Raw genomic sequence first — 14,825 nt, forward strand, 5'->3', positions numbered from 1 at the left:
CTATTTGGTGAAAGACCAAGTCCATATTATGACAAGAACAGCTCAAATAAGCAAAGAGAAACAACAGTCCACCATTACTTTAAGACATGAAGGTCAGTCAATACGGAGAATTTCAAGAACTTTGAACGTTTCTTCAAGTGCAGTCGCAAAAACCATCATGCGCTATGATGAAACTGGCTCTCATGAGGACCGCCAAAGGAAAGGAAGACCCAGAGGTACCTCTGCTGCAGAGAATAAGTTCATTAGAGTTACCAGCCTCAGAAATCGTCAATTAACTGCACCTCAGATTGCAGCCCAAATAAATGCTTCACAGAGTTCAAGTAACAGACACATCTCAACATCAACTGTTCAGAGGAGACTGCGTGAATCAGACCTTCATGTTCAAATTTCTGCAAAAAAAAACACTACTAAAGGACATTAATAATAATAAGAGACTTGCTTGGGCCAAGAATCACGAGCAATGGACAGACCAGTGGAAATCTGTCCTTTGGTCTTCGAGTCCAAATTTACGATGTTTGGTTCCAACCACCGTGTCTTTGTCCACTGTCACACAACACAATGCCACAGATGTCTCAAGTTGAAGGAGGCTGTAATGGGCATGCTGACTGCAGCAATGTCCACCAGAGCTGTTGCCAGAGAATTTAATGTAACCAGACATGTCACCATCGATTGAGCATGTTTGGGATGCTCTGTATTGACGTGTACGACAGATTGTTCCAGTTCCCGCCAATATCCAGCAACAGCCATTGAAGAAGAGTGGGACAACATTCCACAGGCCACAATCAACAGCCTGATCAACTCTATGTGAAGGGGATGTGTCACGCTGCATGAGGCAAATGGTGGTCACACCAGATACTGACTGGTTTCTGATCCACGCCCCTTCCCTTTTTTTAAGGGATCTGTGACCAACAGATGCATATATGTATTCCCAGTCATGTGAAATCCATAAATTAGGGCCTAGTGAATTCATTTCAATTGACTGATTTCCTTATATGCACTGTAACTTGCATTTATATTTTTGTGTTGCTGGTGCAGTGCTTATAAATTCCCACTAGATGTCACAAGTTTCCATTCATAAACCAATTCACAAATTGCAACATGGATGTCAAAACAAATATTTCAGTTGAGTTCAGACTTTCTTTTGACTTCATTATCGTATTAAATTTTTATAATTTAACAAAAGAACTTGATACAAACACACACCTTATAATAAAAACTATTAGATCTACGCATACAGTACCACCATTTCAGGTACAAGAGTGCAATTGGTCATTCAATGTGAAATGTAATTAATATTGGAAGTTTCAAAACTCCATCAGGTGTGTGTATGGTCCGTTGGTATCCAGCTTCAGCACTTGTCTGTTCCCATAAGTTCCATGTTTGATGATGGTTGCAGTCTCACTACTCTTACTGGTCAAAGCCAGTTCCTTCTCAAAGAAGGAGACAAAGTTAGAATACAGCTGCAGGCCCTCTTCTTTCCCAATGTTATTGTAGTACTGCATGCCCTTCCCTTTGGCCTTGCCTCCCAGTGTAGCCTGAGGCACGATGAGAACGCTCCCAGGCAGGTCCAGCACTGACACATAGTTCCCAGAGTCAGCCTCACACAGTTTCAAGTTGAGCAGAGTGTTCGCTGTAGAGTATAGTATAGCAAAGTGATTAATAACCACTCAGTAGCAATACTGCTTTACGATTCATTGAAGAACAGTAACATTTACTGTTCACAGTCTTGCGAAGCCTAGGTAGGTGCATTATTGCATTATTGTCCAAAACTGGAAAAGCTGAACACCTACCCATTTTGGGGATAATGTCCTCTGTCCTCTTTGAAAAAGCAGATATATACCATCATCCCTCTGTCAATCTGAAAACTCCAAATTATTATCTTAGGCAAGGTGCAATTCTTATTATTAGCATGCACTCTCACTGTATAGACCATATTTGCATTTGAAAAAGGAGTAGAACATAATTCAGTAGTACTTCCACCCATTCAGCCTCAGACTGATCATCTGCACGTTTGACTTGAAGCATTGCATAGAGACACTGCTGAAGAACAGATCTTGCTTGTGGAGAACCTGTCTTTTCAGTCACTCTAAAACGATGTCAAACAATGTCTGCCTGTTTCAGATGATAAAGCACAAAAGGAATCATAACATGAAAAAGTGACAGTCAGGCAAAACTACAGAGAAGAAACATAAACGTGGAAAACTTGCATCTTTTTTGGTTCCAAGATGGCGTAGCAGTGCAGACGTTGTTTGTCATTCTCCCGTGTACATTTTGTATTTTTCATCTTTTTTGTATATATTTCAAATTATTTTCAATCTCTTTTTACATTTTTAAATTAAATATACCTTCCGGCAATAGCCAGAACCTCCATCAGAAGCTAGCCATCAGGAGCTAACCAGCTAATTAGCTACTAGCTATTTAGTCATTGTTAGCCACTGCACTCCTTTACCTTTTGCACAGACACCAGCCTCTTTTAGCCTGGATAATACTTGCCAGCCTGCCAGTATCGGACAGTTTTCTCCACTACAACACCGGATTCCTGCCGTAAGCCCTGGACCATTACTCCTGATCATCACAGCTAGCTAGCTGCCACCAAGTAGCTGCCACCGTAATTTCCTCACCATCTTAAATAAGCATGCCCCTTTCAAAAAATGTAGAACTAAGAACAGCACTTGGTTCACTCCAGACCTGACTGCCCTCGACTAGTACAAAAATCCTGTGGCGGACTGCGCTAGCATCGAATAGTCCCCGCGATATGCAACTTTTCAGGGAAGTCAGGAACCAATACACGCAGTCAGTCAGGAAAGCAAAGGATAGCTTTTTCAAGCAGAAATTCGCATCCTGTAGCTCTAACTCCAAAAAGTTTTGGGACACTGTAAAGTCCATGGAGAACAAGAGCACCTCCTCCCAGCTGCCCACTGCACTGAGGCTAGGAAACACTGTCACCACTGATAAATCCACGATAATCGAGAATTTCAATAAGCATTTCTCTACGGCTGGCCATGCTTTCCTCCTGGCTACCCGAACCACGGTCAACAGCACCGCACCCCCCGCAGCTACTTGCCCAAGCCACCCCAGCTTCTCCTTCACCCAAATCCAGATAGCAGATGTTCTGAAAGAGCTGCAAAACCTGAACCCGTACAAATCAGCTGGACCCTCTTTTTAAAATTATCGCGGCGCTATGGATCCTCATAGGCCAATTAATTTAATTACATATTAACCATATTGATTGCATAATTGGCCTATGAGGATCGGTAGGGCCGCGATCATTGACAAATCACATTACACCATATGTTTGAAGCGTGCGCTCGAATCCGCGCTCCGCGGTAATAACTATAAACAATAACTGATGGCCCACTCTCCCGATCGCAACAGATTGTTACCTTTCATCTGAACTGAGTCGGTGGACTTACGTGGATTCATGGACGCACAGAACTTCTGGAGCAGACAGAGTTAAGGAAGAGAAAGCAGCGAGATCAGGCGATGGCGTTTTCCTCCTTTTATGTGGATGAGATCTGTCGGTCATTGCCACCTGAGCTAATTAAAGGGCCCCTGGCCCAGCTGAGTAAGTGGCCATGAATTAAAGGATTATTCGAACATCTCCATGGGCCTTTTCTACAGCCACCCTGGACATTTATTAAATTCCACACTCCTCAAAAAGGCTCATTGCTCCCCGTCCTCCGTCATCTCAGGGAGAGGAATTAGTCGAGCAACTGGCCGGATATATGTCTGGTTCTTTACCTGGATCTCCACTGATCTAACGCGACCATCGGTCCCAGGCATGGTCTTAGTGATACGTCCCACCGGCCAGGAGGCTTGAGGCAGCTGAGGGTCCACCATCATTACTACTTGGCCAGTTTCCAGGCTGGCCATTTCTCTCCGCCATTTCCCTCTGTGCTGAAGTCTTGGTAGGTAATCCCGAATGAATCGGACCCAGAAATGGTCAGCCAAGATCTGGCTGTGTCGCCACCGGCGTCTGCCAACGAGGTTGGTATCAGCATACGAGGACGCAGATGGGATGGGACGCATCTCGGCGTCCCATCAAGAGCATATTCTGTGTAACTGGATCAGGGTCAGCGATGTCTGCAGAGAGATATCCCAAGGGTTTGGAGTTCAATATCCCTTCCACCTCTATCAGGGCGGTCCGCAAGACAGTTTCAGTGACAGTTTGGTCCCCCAGGACGACTCGTAAGGCCGTCTTTACAGATTTGATCTCTCGCTCCCATGTTCCTCCAAAATGAGGAGCTCCTGGAGGGTTAAATTTGAATAAGATTTGTTGGTCCATCAGCTGATCCTGGAGGCTGGGTTCCATGGCTTGGAAGGCTTCCTCCAACCTGGCTTCTCCTGCCTTGAAGTTTGTGCATCTGTCAGCCAGGATCTCGTAGGGTTTCCCCCGTCGGGAGATAAACCGCCGCAGGGCCATGAGGAAGGCTTCAGTATCCAAACTCTCCAGTAGGTCCAGGTGGACACACCTAGTCGTCAAACACTTGAATAGAATGCCCCAGTGCTTTTCCACTCGACGACCTAGCTTGATCGTCAAGGGGCCAAAGCAATCTACTCCTGTTGACCAGAAGGGTGGTTTGAGGAGGCGCAAGCAAGCAGGGGGTAAATCTGCCATTTTGGGCACAGTGGCTCCGGCCCGCCATCTCTGACATTCTACGCAGGCGTATTGGTGCTTACGAATGGCTCCTCGTCCTCCAAGTATCCAGTACTTCCGCCTCATCTCCCCATAGACCCTCTCTGGCCCTGGGTGGAGAAGCCTCTCATCATAACTCTTGATGAGGAGCCTGGTAAGAGGGTGTCTGGAGTCAAGGATAATTGGGTGGAAGCTAACTGCTTATGCATGCTGGAGGAGTAGTGTCTCTGCCGCGAGGGAGGTGGGTATAGAAGCCACCCCATCTGAGGTCTGGTTTGTGGCGGCGATCAGATCCGGCAGTGTTTAGGATTGTGCTAGGTCAGGGAGAGCTGTTGTTGGTTCCGTAGAGATGCTGTAGCATTGGGCGGACTTCCTTAACTCATGAGCTTCAGTTGGTTGCGGAGGAGCCGCACGCCTGGGGGCTGTTGGCCACTCGTTCTCTGGTTGGGACAAGAATGGTGGTCCCAAGCTCCAGCGATGGGGTTGAGCCAGTTCCTTAAGGGGTTTACCGCGAGTAACGTCATCAGCAGGATTGTTTATGCTATCAACATACCTCCAGTCCTGGACTTCTGTTAGGTCTTGGATTTCCGCAATGCGAGTTCCGACGAACACATTATACCTGCAGGACTCCGATGTGAGCCAGGTCAATACAGTGGTCGAATCATTCCAGTAGATGACCCTTTGGATTGGCAAGGTGAGCTCGGCTCGCAAGGTAGAGGCCAACTGGGCTCCGGAAAGGGCAGCACTGAGCATTGACAACTGCTTCTTGGGTGCGACCCTGGACCTGGCCATGACAAAGGAGACATGGGTGTGTCCTGCCTTATCCTCCACTCTTAGATAGGAAACCGCCCCATAAGCTCGCTCTGAAGCGTCACAGAACACATGCAGTTCCAGGCACGATCCCAGTTGGCCAGCACAGGGTGGTACATAACATCTTGGCATTTGGACTTCAGAGAGCTCCGATAACTCTGTTTCCCAACAGATCCATCGTTCCACTAGGTCAGCCGGGTGGATCGGTTCATCCCAGTCCCTCTTGGTCTGCCACAGGTCCTGGACTAAGACTTTGGCCCGGGTTGTGTATGGCAGGATATACCCAAGGGGATCGTATTGACTGGCCAGTGTCTGATAGATGGTGCGCAGAGTGGGGGTTTCGGTACTCAGGGCTAAGCGTTGCTTGTACCCAAGGGTATCCGGTATGCAGCTCCATCTCAGTCCTAGAGTGGGCCCTTGTGGGTTAGCGCTAGACTGCGATAGCCATAGTTCACTGCTACTGGACCTGGCTTGTGGCGGGAGGTGCTGGATAACCTCCGCTCTGTTACTCGCCCACTGTCGGACCTCAAATCCCCCTTTGGACAGGAGATTCCGTACTTTATCAAGGAGTGCTTTCGCTTCAGCCGTGGATGGGATGCTCTGTAAGCAGTTATCCACATAGAAGGCATTTTCCACTGAATCCCATACTTCTGGGTCACTGTCTGGGTGCTCCCGTGCGTGTCTCTGCAGAGCGTATATGGCACAGCAAGGACTGCAGGTGGTGCCAAATGGGAGTACTTGCCATTCATAGATGGTGGCCTCTGCGTCTCGTTCCATATCTCGCCACCGACGCCAGTGTGGTGTCGGGAAGGCAGTAGACGAATCTGATAAAACATGGTTTTGATGTCTCCACTGATGGCTGTAGAGTGCTGCCGGAACCGGAGAAGTACACCGAGCAAGGAATGACCTAAGGTTGGTCCGGGGAGTAGACAGTCATTCAGGCTTTGACCAGTAGCTTGGAATGAACAGTTGAAGACAAGTCGGTACTTCCCACCGTGTTGCTGGATAACATGGTGAGGGAGATACCAGGATTCGCTGAGTGGGTTTCCCTCTTCATGAGCGGTCACTTTTGTGACATAGCCTGCCTTCACAAGGTTATGAATCTCCCGGTTATGAACTACAGCAAGCTCAGGATTCTTCACCAGGAGTCGCTCCATTCCACGCAGTAGTGGGAAAACAGCCCGTGTTGTGGTTGCCAGAGGAGGATGGTTGGGTACCCGTAGCAGTGGGGTCGCGTACCTCTGAACGCCATCCAGTTCAGTGGTGGTGGTGCGCTTCTCCAGGAGGTCTAATGCATAGGAGTCAGGTTTCGAGCGGGTGACCTCCTGTAGCTTCCGGTTGGAGAAGGTGTCCATCTTCCAGAGCATCTCTACATTCCGAAGGAGGTCAGTGGCTGCACAGGGGGATGGAGCTGGATTGCTTCTGGTGAAGAGGACTTGCTGTGACTGTACAGCTTGGGTGGAGAGAAGTAGATGGYCTGGACCTTGCACAGCCCAACCCAAGGATGTATGGACAGCAATGGGCCCTCCTTCTGGTCCAGSTCGTATAGGCTCAGTCGGGGTSACGAGATGTGGGTGGTCTGACCCAATCAGGATAAGTGGCGCTACTCTGGCCAGGTTAGGAAGAGGCAATCCTCATAGATGAGGATATTGTTTCTGTAGAACACTTACCGGGCAGGAGTGCTCCGCYAGATTCAAGCCATCTGCCGTGAAGGCATTGGTGATGTTATAGGTCACGTCCCTGTTTCCTGAAGGTGAAATGCTAAAGGTCACAGCAGAGCCTTTCATTTGGATAACAACATGTCGCACCGTTCTGAGATTAAGGGTCTCAGGGGTCCCCTCCAGGTTAAGCTGATGGGTGGCCGCCGTGAGAATGATCGTTTTTTTCTGACCCATCATCTAGAACGGCGAATGTATCAATGCTTCTCCCTTCACTTTGCAGAGTGACCTTGACCACCTTCAACATGACCCTTGGAGACCGGTTCTGCTGGTCGAGGTACAGCTCCTTTGCAGCTCCTACCATGAGCATACTCTGCTCCTTCTGTGCTTGGGGAATTACATCATGCAACACGGCGAGATGGATTTCCTTACAGCGATTGCAGGGTTTCCTCAATGTGCAGGTCTCCGCCTTATGGCTTCGGGCACACTTGTAGCATCGCTCGCCTGAAGTGATCCAGGCCTTCAATTGAGTTTGAGTGAGCTTTTTTACCCTGGGGCATGAGCCAAGGAAGTGCCCCTTACTATTGCAATATGGGCAGTAAGGCTGGAATTTGATGTTCTTGCTCTTGAGAGGGGTCTTCTTCCCGGGTTCCTCCCCGGCTTCACTATTTAAGTACATGGTAGTGGGATTTGGCCTTTTCTGTCCCCCCTGGCGTTCAAACTCCTTCCTTCCCCCGGTGGCTATGGCTGAGATTGTGGCCTGGTGAGCGATGCTCTTCGCCTTTGCCTTCACCTCCAACCATGCGGCCAGGTCTCTGAGAGCATAGGTGCTTCTCGAGCCCTCTTTCAGGATGCCCTTGTTCAAACAATGTTCAATGAAACTGTCTCTGAGGTACACTGGAAGRTTGCTAAGAAGCCTGTCCACGTGGGAGCKACATTTCAMCTSGTTCCCYTCTTCTCCTTCAACGGATTGGAGCATCGAGGTCAGGGATTGGACAGCCAGGGAGAACTCTTGGAAGGCAGCATGGTCTCCCATTTTAATTGGAGACGTGTTCAGGATGTTGTTTAGTTCATTCTGGACTAGCTGGCGTGGCTCACCATATCTCGCCTTCAGGGCCTGGAGAGCGGCAGTGTATGGTGTTGCGGAGTGCATAAAAGATTGGGCCAGCCTGTATGCACTAGGAAACCGCAAATGATCCATTAGTACTTGGTATTTGTAGCGTTCTGACAGAWGACTGTGAATACCCAGTAGGCTCTCCAATGCCATTTCCAAAAGGACAAATTCACTCTCCTTTCCGCTCTCAAAGTATGGCAGTTTGGGTCTGGGAATTCCATAGGCTGAGGCTACTAGAAGTTTCATAATGTTGGCTCCCTCTTCTGGTTGCGTGAAGGATAAACCCGGGACTTCTGATGAGCCRACTGTGGCCTCAWTGGGCCGSTCCCCTACTGTCCCAGACCCTCCATTGGTGGCAGCCGGAATTGGGTGAGAGCCCTCCCACCTGATGTTTGAGGACTGGCCTGGCCCTGGACGAGAGGAATGATTTGCCGTGGTTGGTAATTGGCGGAAAGGCGAAGTTGTGATGCTTTGTCCAGATGGAGGAATGCTAACTTGTGTCACTGGCATAGAGGGCGTTGGTGGAGCGGCCTGTCCCCCGTGCTCCATGTTGGCTGTTGACCCCGGAGCCTCCGGGGACTGTGTGCCATGCTGTACCAGAGGGGCAGATTGGGAAAGAAAGGCAGACAGGTCAGGTACATGTGGAGGGGTGGTCAGGTCAACTCCCTGTTCATTCCTCTCCAGGAAGGATGAGACCATCCGTGCCTCCTCCAATTCCCTTCTGGCTTGACGGTGCCGTGCCAGGTCCTTGGCAATGAATTCCCGTTCCTGTAGAGCACTACGGGCCTGCACATCCAATAGGTGACATCGTTCYTCAGCCTGTCGTTCCTCCTCAATCTGACGCTCAATTTCCTCCAGAGCCAATAGTTTCATCCTCTCTTGTAGGACAGCGGTRTGTGAATCGCTGAGGGCTAGTGAATGGCGGCTGCCATGGCCACTTCCAAAGGGGTATCCACTGGTCGAACTCCCACTCCATCTAGAGTGCCTCGACGACTTCCCATTAGTTAAGGGGTGAGCGGAGCCTGCCTCAGGAAGCTGGTCGACCTGTGCTGTGGGAGTCACCTCCATGGGTTCTTCCTGTAGACCACTTTCCTGCTCCAAKGCAGTTTCCGGTCCTTGGCTCAGAGGGGATGGTTGATTGCTGAAACGTACAGTTGATCCATCACCACTTTGAGCTCTGGTGGGCTTGCCCTTTGATGTCGGAAACTCGACCACATAATCCTTAAGATAACCAGGTGCTTGCCTGGTTCTTCTGGTGCTGCTGGTGGTTGAGGATGAAGCCTTTGTTGCTTTAGGCTTAGCTCCTGGATATTTCCTTTGTTCCAAGACCTTTCCCTCAGCTGCTCTCTCCTCCTCTCTTCTTCCTCCAGTTGAGACAATTCTTCCCTCTCCTCCTCCATTTCATCTGTCTTTGGTTCAGTCATCATCCAGCTCGAAGGACCAGAAGAACCTGTTGCAACGCCTATTACCAGTCTGTTCAACCTCTCTTTCGTATCGTCCGAGATCCCTAAAGATTGGACAGCTGCCGCGGTCATCCCCTTCTTCAAAGGGGGTGACACTCTAGACCCAAACTGTTATAGACCTATATCCATCCTGCCCTGCCTTTCTAAAGTCTTTCGAAAGCCAAGTTAATAAACAGATCACTGACCATTTCGAATCCCACCGCCATCGATAAAAGACAATACTGTGCAGCCATCTTCATCGAACTGGCCAAGGCTTTCGACTCTGTCAATCACCGTCTTCTTATCGGCAGACTCAACAGCCTTGGTTTCTCAAATGACTGCCTCGCCTGGTTCACCAACTACTTCTCAGAGTTCAGTGTGTCAAATCGGAGGGCCTGTTGTCCAGACCTCTGTCAGTCTCTATGGGTGTACCACAGGGCTCAATTCTCGGGCTGACTCTTTTCTCTGTATATATCAAAGATGTCGCTCTTGCTGCGGGTGATTCCCTGATCCACCTCGAAGCCGACAACAACATTCTGTTTACATTTGGCCCTTCTTTGGACACTTTGTGAATATGAAATTTGGCCAAAAGAATAATGAAATTAATTACATTAATTACAGTTATCTCGTCTCACAGTTGCACCCTGCTTGCATAGCTACAAAATAAAACAATGCCCTAGTTATAATTCTAACCAAGATACACATATCATCAGATTATATTCTTATGATTCTAACACATTTCACACAGTTATAAGGTTTCATGGTGGAATATTTTAGTCATTATCTTACACATACAAATTCTTCTATCAAGTGGTTGGCAGCATAATACTTATGAATAATTTCAAATGAAACTTCCTTAATTTTGTTAACAAGTAGGTATGTGTGTGGCAACATCCAAACTTTTTTCCAGAAGACATTATCAATAAATCCATTCCAATAAGGCATGAACAAGGTTTGTATCGCTCTGTTGTTGAATGGACCAAAAGAGAAACAAATCTTACCTACTGATGAGTCAACAGGGTCAAAAGAAGGTAGGCTCTGAGGGTCAGGTCTTGACACGTTCCTGAATAATAAGCAACACTAGAGGGAATGGCATCTAAAACAATTGCAAAATCTTTAGGTGTTACAGGGACCTTGTAAAGTGATAAGAATTCCTTATAACTGAGTAAAAGACCCTCTGCATTTACCAGTTGGCTCACCAATAGGATATTATTTCGGAACCAATATTCTAAAAACAAAGAATTATTCCATATATAATATCTGTGTGGAGAAAAATTATGTTTATAAATTAAGGACCATGACAAGAAAACCTACCGATGAAAAGCAGAAAGTTTCACTGGAACTTTGTCAATATTATAATTGCAAAACAACATGAAGTTAAGGCCACCAAAAGTAGAGAAGACATGATGAGGAATACAATTCCAGATAGAAGTGGGTCTTCTTAGGAATTGTTTTATCCAATTGATCTTAGAAGTATTATTTAAGGTAGTAAAGTCCAGAAAATTCAGCCCACCATTCTCATAAGTGTTCATTACAACAGTTTTCCTAGTGTAATGGGTACGGTTTCTCCACAGAAAGTTGAAAGGCATCTGGTCTATCTCCTTGCTTATTTTACTGTCAAGATATAAAGATAGAGCACCATATGTTAGTCTAGAGATGCCTTCAGCCTTGGCGATTAGGACTCTTCCTTTTTAAAGATAAGTCCCTCTGTAGCCATTGATTTAGCCTCTTCTGTTTTTTTTTAATAAGAGGGTTAAAATTTAGTAAACCTCTAGACTTCTGATCCTTTGTAATGGTTATGCAATATGTAAGTTCTTCTTTTACAAGAATACCATAATATGAAGGTGTGACACAATCTTTGACAGCCATGAGTTCACATTTATTAATGTTAAGATATAGACCAGACGCTTTGGAAAAGGATTGTATCACATTGATCATATGGGAATTTGGTTAGCATCTTTCAGAAAAAGTGTAGTATCGTCAGCCAGCTGGCTTATAATCATTTCTTTACCAGCTATGGAAATCCCTTGTACAGGACTATTATTTAAAGAATTTGCAAGAAGTTGGGTGATAAATAAAAACAGGTACGGAGAGATAGGACAACCTTGAAGGGCAAACGTTATAATCAGTGGCTGAAATGTCGCCTCACGTCACTTCCGGACTTGGAGAGCGCTCAAAGCGTTGTAGAACGCCCCTCTGAATAACGGGCGGTGGTTTTGGCTTAACTACCTTGGGAAAAAGAAAGACGCGGAAAGCATCGGAAAACTTAACTCTTTCTGACACTCGCTTCCAGGTGAGGCAGGCTCCTCATGACGCGATGAAAACGTCATCAAACATCGACATTCACTTGGAAAATAACACAATATGGCTCACTGTAGCTACAATAAACTCTCACATTTATTAAAGTTAACCACCGCTATCCTAAATAAACCTACATTGTTACGGACAGGATATTCAACATCCACCACTACGCTGCAAATATGTCATACGTTTAAGGTAAGATTCCAGCTCTATTGCTCAAATTGTTTAAAACTAATGTTAGCTGGCTAGCTTGCTACATGCTACCAAGTTAACTCTGGTTTACTGTTTACAAAGCTAGCTAGTCAGTAATCATAGCAAGTGTTGATAAAACATGTTTACTGGAGAACTGAGACGAAGTAGAGACTCTGGACAGGGTGGATGAGGTTTAATTAAATGCAATTTATTCAGAGGTAAAGATATCTGAAATAGCGTGCACGGACCCTTTCATCAAGCTCAAAATGGAACTCTCCGAAAGAAGCCCAGATAACAGAGTGCATATACATTTTATACAGTACAGAAAGTAGGTTGAGTCTGGAAGTTCTGGTCCTCTGGTTGGTTCTGATGAGTTGGGCGAGGTCTCCTTCAGGCCAGTATCACTGTCCCATTGGCTCTGAGTAGAGTTCTTTGTCTTCAGAAATGTTCAGCTAAAACAGGAGATTAGGTGTGTGCGTAGATGTTCCTATTTTGACATTTCTGTGTGTCTCTGTAAAATGTTCAGACTGAAGAGGAGTTTTTGTGTGTGCGAAGATGTTCCTGTCTTATCTGTGTTTATGAAAGGTTTACGTCAGCCCTCTGTCCTTGGGTATGTGTGTGTCTCAGTTTCTCGTGATATGCAGTACCAGGCACCACTTTTCTTATCAGTCTTTATGAAAAGGCCTGTGTCAGCCATCTGTCTCTGGGTGTGTGTGGGTCTCCGTATCTGCTATGAGTTTGTGAGAAACCCTGTTTGGAAAGAAGTTAGTTATAACAATGTATTAGCAAATATGCTTGTGTTATAATAAATGATATTTATTACACAAGCCATTGAGGCCAATAATGTTGCATGTTTTTTTAAACTTATCTGTGTAACTACTTGCTACCACCTCTTCACTATAAGAGTTGCATTACAAGTTACATCATGTAAAACTCAGTTGCTCATTCCATGATGGTGTCTCTGTATTTACCAGACCTCAGGTCCTGAGAGGGCGTTGCAGGAGAGACAGAAGCAGCACATGGCACGCGGCTTTCCCAAACAAAAGCCCATTGCTGGAGTGAAACAAGTTAGTGGTGGCCTCAGGGAAGGGGGGTGTTGGGAAATCAACCACTTCAGGTTAAGCAGGTTCTTATTGGGCTCTCTGCGCTGCTCATTCATGAAACATTTACACAAATATATAGGCTACAATTTGCAAACATTTCAACAGACAGTGGTTTGGCCTTATCTTTTTGTACTGCATGTACTATATATTTATATATAGTGTAATCATTCGCTTACCTACTATTTTTGCATTTCTTCCCCTCAACAGTGAATTTGGCCGTTGGATTCGCAGCTAATGATCCAGTAAGGAATGCATGCATCATTATTCATTTGCACATTTTGTTATAACTGTTGCATATGTAACAGTACTCTTCTTGCGTTGTGTACAATCAATCATCGACATGAACTCCAACCTGTAGCACCAGTCATGGCGCTTTATTCTGATAGGAACAGCACAAAATTGCACGTCATGCAATGCACGGCTCACCATCCAACTCTGCACTCACGCACGCTGGTTTGGTGCTTGTTCACTGGGCATGTAGTTACCAAAATAATAAAATTACAATATACCATATAATATCTTTAACAATGTACCTGATAGGAACAGCACAAAATTGCACGTCATGCACGGCTCACCATCCAACTCTGCACTCACGCACTGTACAAAATATACGTACCCCCCCCCCCCACCAGACACAGTAAGTTGCTAGCTAGTATTAGCTGGAATTCTCTATAACAAAATGCACAACAAATATTCACAAAAAAACGCTGCATCTTATGTGTGATTTTCGAATAACATTTACAAACAAATTGATATAAATTGTACATTTAAATCATCACTTGGGAGTATAAAAATCCCTTTTGACGTACAGTGCTTTGCAACCAACAACTTACCGCTGGTTTGGTGCTTGTTTACTGGGACGATTCTAACGGAAACATCCTCCCTCGTAAGCAAGCTACGCAAACCAGCCAATAAGATGCCATGTTGAGTAGGTGAAGGCAAGACAAGACTAAAACCAAAAACCCATTGGCTTAACAATAAAGTGGCAAGGGGAATCACCAATATAACCCTGTTACACATACCAATTTCTGCCCAAATAGTTGTGCAGAACCATGACAATATCTCTCTCTCCATTTTACTACTGCTGTACTACCCATTGTCCACTCAATTGCTCTTCATGTATCTTTTCTGCACTCAGAGTAAAACAGTGGGCATCTTAGATGCTGATGTTTACGGTCCCTCAGTTCCTAAGCTGATGAACCGGAAGGGGAACCCAGAACTAACTGACAGTAGGAGACTTCTGCATGTAGTCTAGCTTGAGGAATAACAGTGATGTATTAGCTTTGTACATTCATTATAGAGATCACATTGAAAAGAGTACCTACAAAGTTGTGATGTTTACTTTATTTGTGCTTTCAGACAATCTCTGAGACCACTTGTGAATTTTGGGATTCCTTGGTGAGTATATTTATCTATAATTGCAAGTGACAGGGGAGGGAAGTGAGCAACCAAATCATTAATTGAATCATTGACTGTCCTCTACATGGCTCTCATCCTTCTGTTCTCAGTATGTCCATGGAGTTTCTGGTAGAGGATGTAGCACCCATTGTCTGGTAGATTGGGGACTGC

General features: G+C 46.0%; 1 long non-coding RNA gene and 1 pseudogene across 2 annotated transcripts; one reads left to right on the plus strand and one right to left on the minus strand.

Moving 5' to 3' along the window:
* Positions 1–1,304: 1,304 nt before the first annotated feature.
* Positions 1,305–3,840, minus strand: LOC112071194 (D-aminoacyl-tRNA deacylase 2-like; annotated as a pseudogene).
* An 8,039-nt stretch (positions 3,841–11,879) lies between these two features.
* On the plus strand, positions 11,880–14,825 carry LOC112071192 (uncharacterized). Of its 2 annotated transcripts, XR_011475789.1 has the most exons (4): positions 11,880–12,156; positions 13,128–13,270; positions 13,464–14,654; positions 14,765–14,825. It is a non-coding gene; the product is annotated as an uncharacterized lncRNA (long non-coding RNA). The 2 variants fall into 2 exon arrangements; XR_011475788.1 differs by lacking the exon at positions 11,880–12,156 and having other exon boundaries at positions 13,068–13,270.

This window comes from Salvelinus sp. IW2-2015, unplaced genomic scaffold (assembly GCF_002910315.2).
Source record: "Salvelinus sp. IW2-2015 unplaced genomic scaffold, ASM291031v2 Un_scaffold1544, whole genome shotgun sequence".
NCBI classification, from domain to species: Eukaryota; Metazoa; Chordata; class Actinopteri; order Salmoniformes; family Salmonidae; genus Salvelinus; species Salvelinus sp. IW2-2015.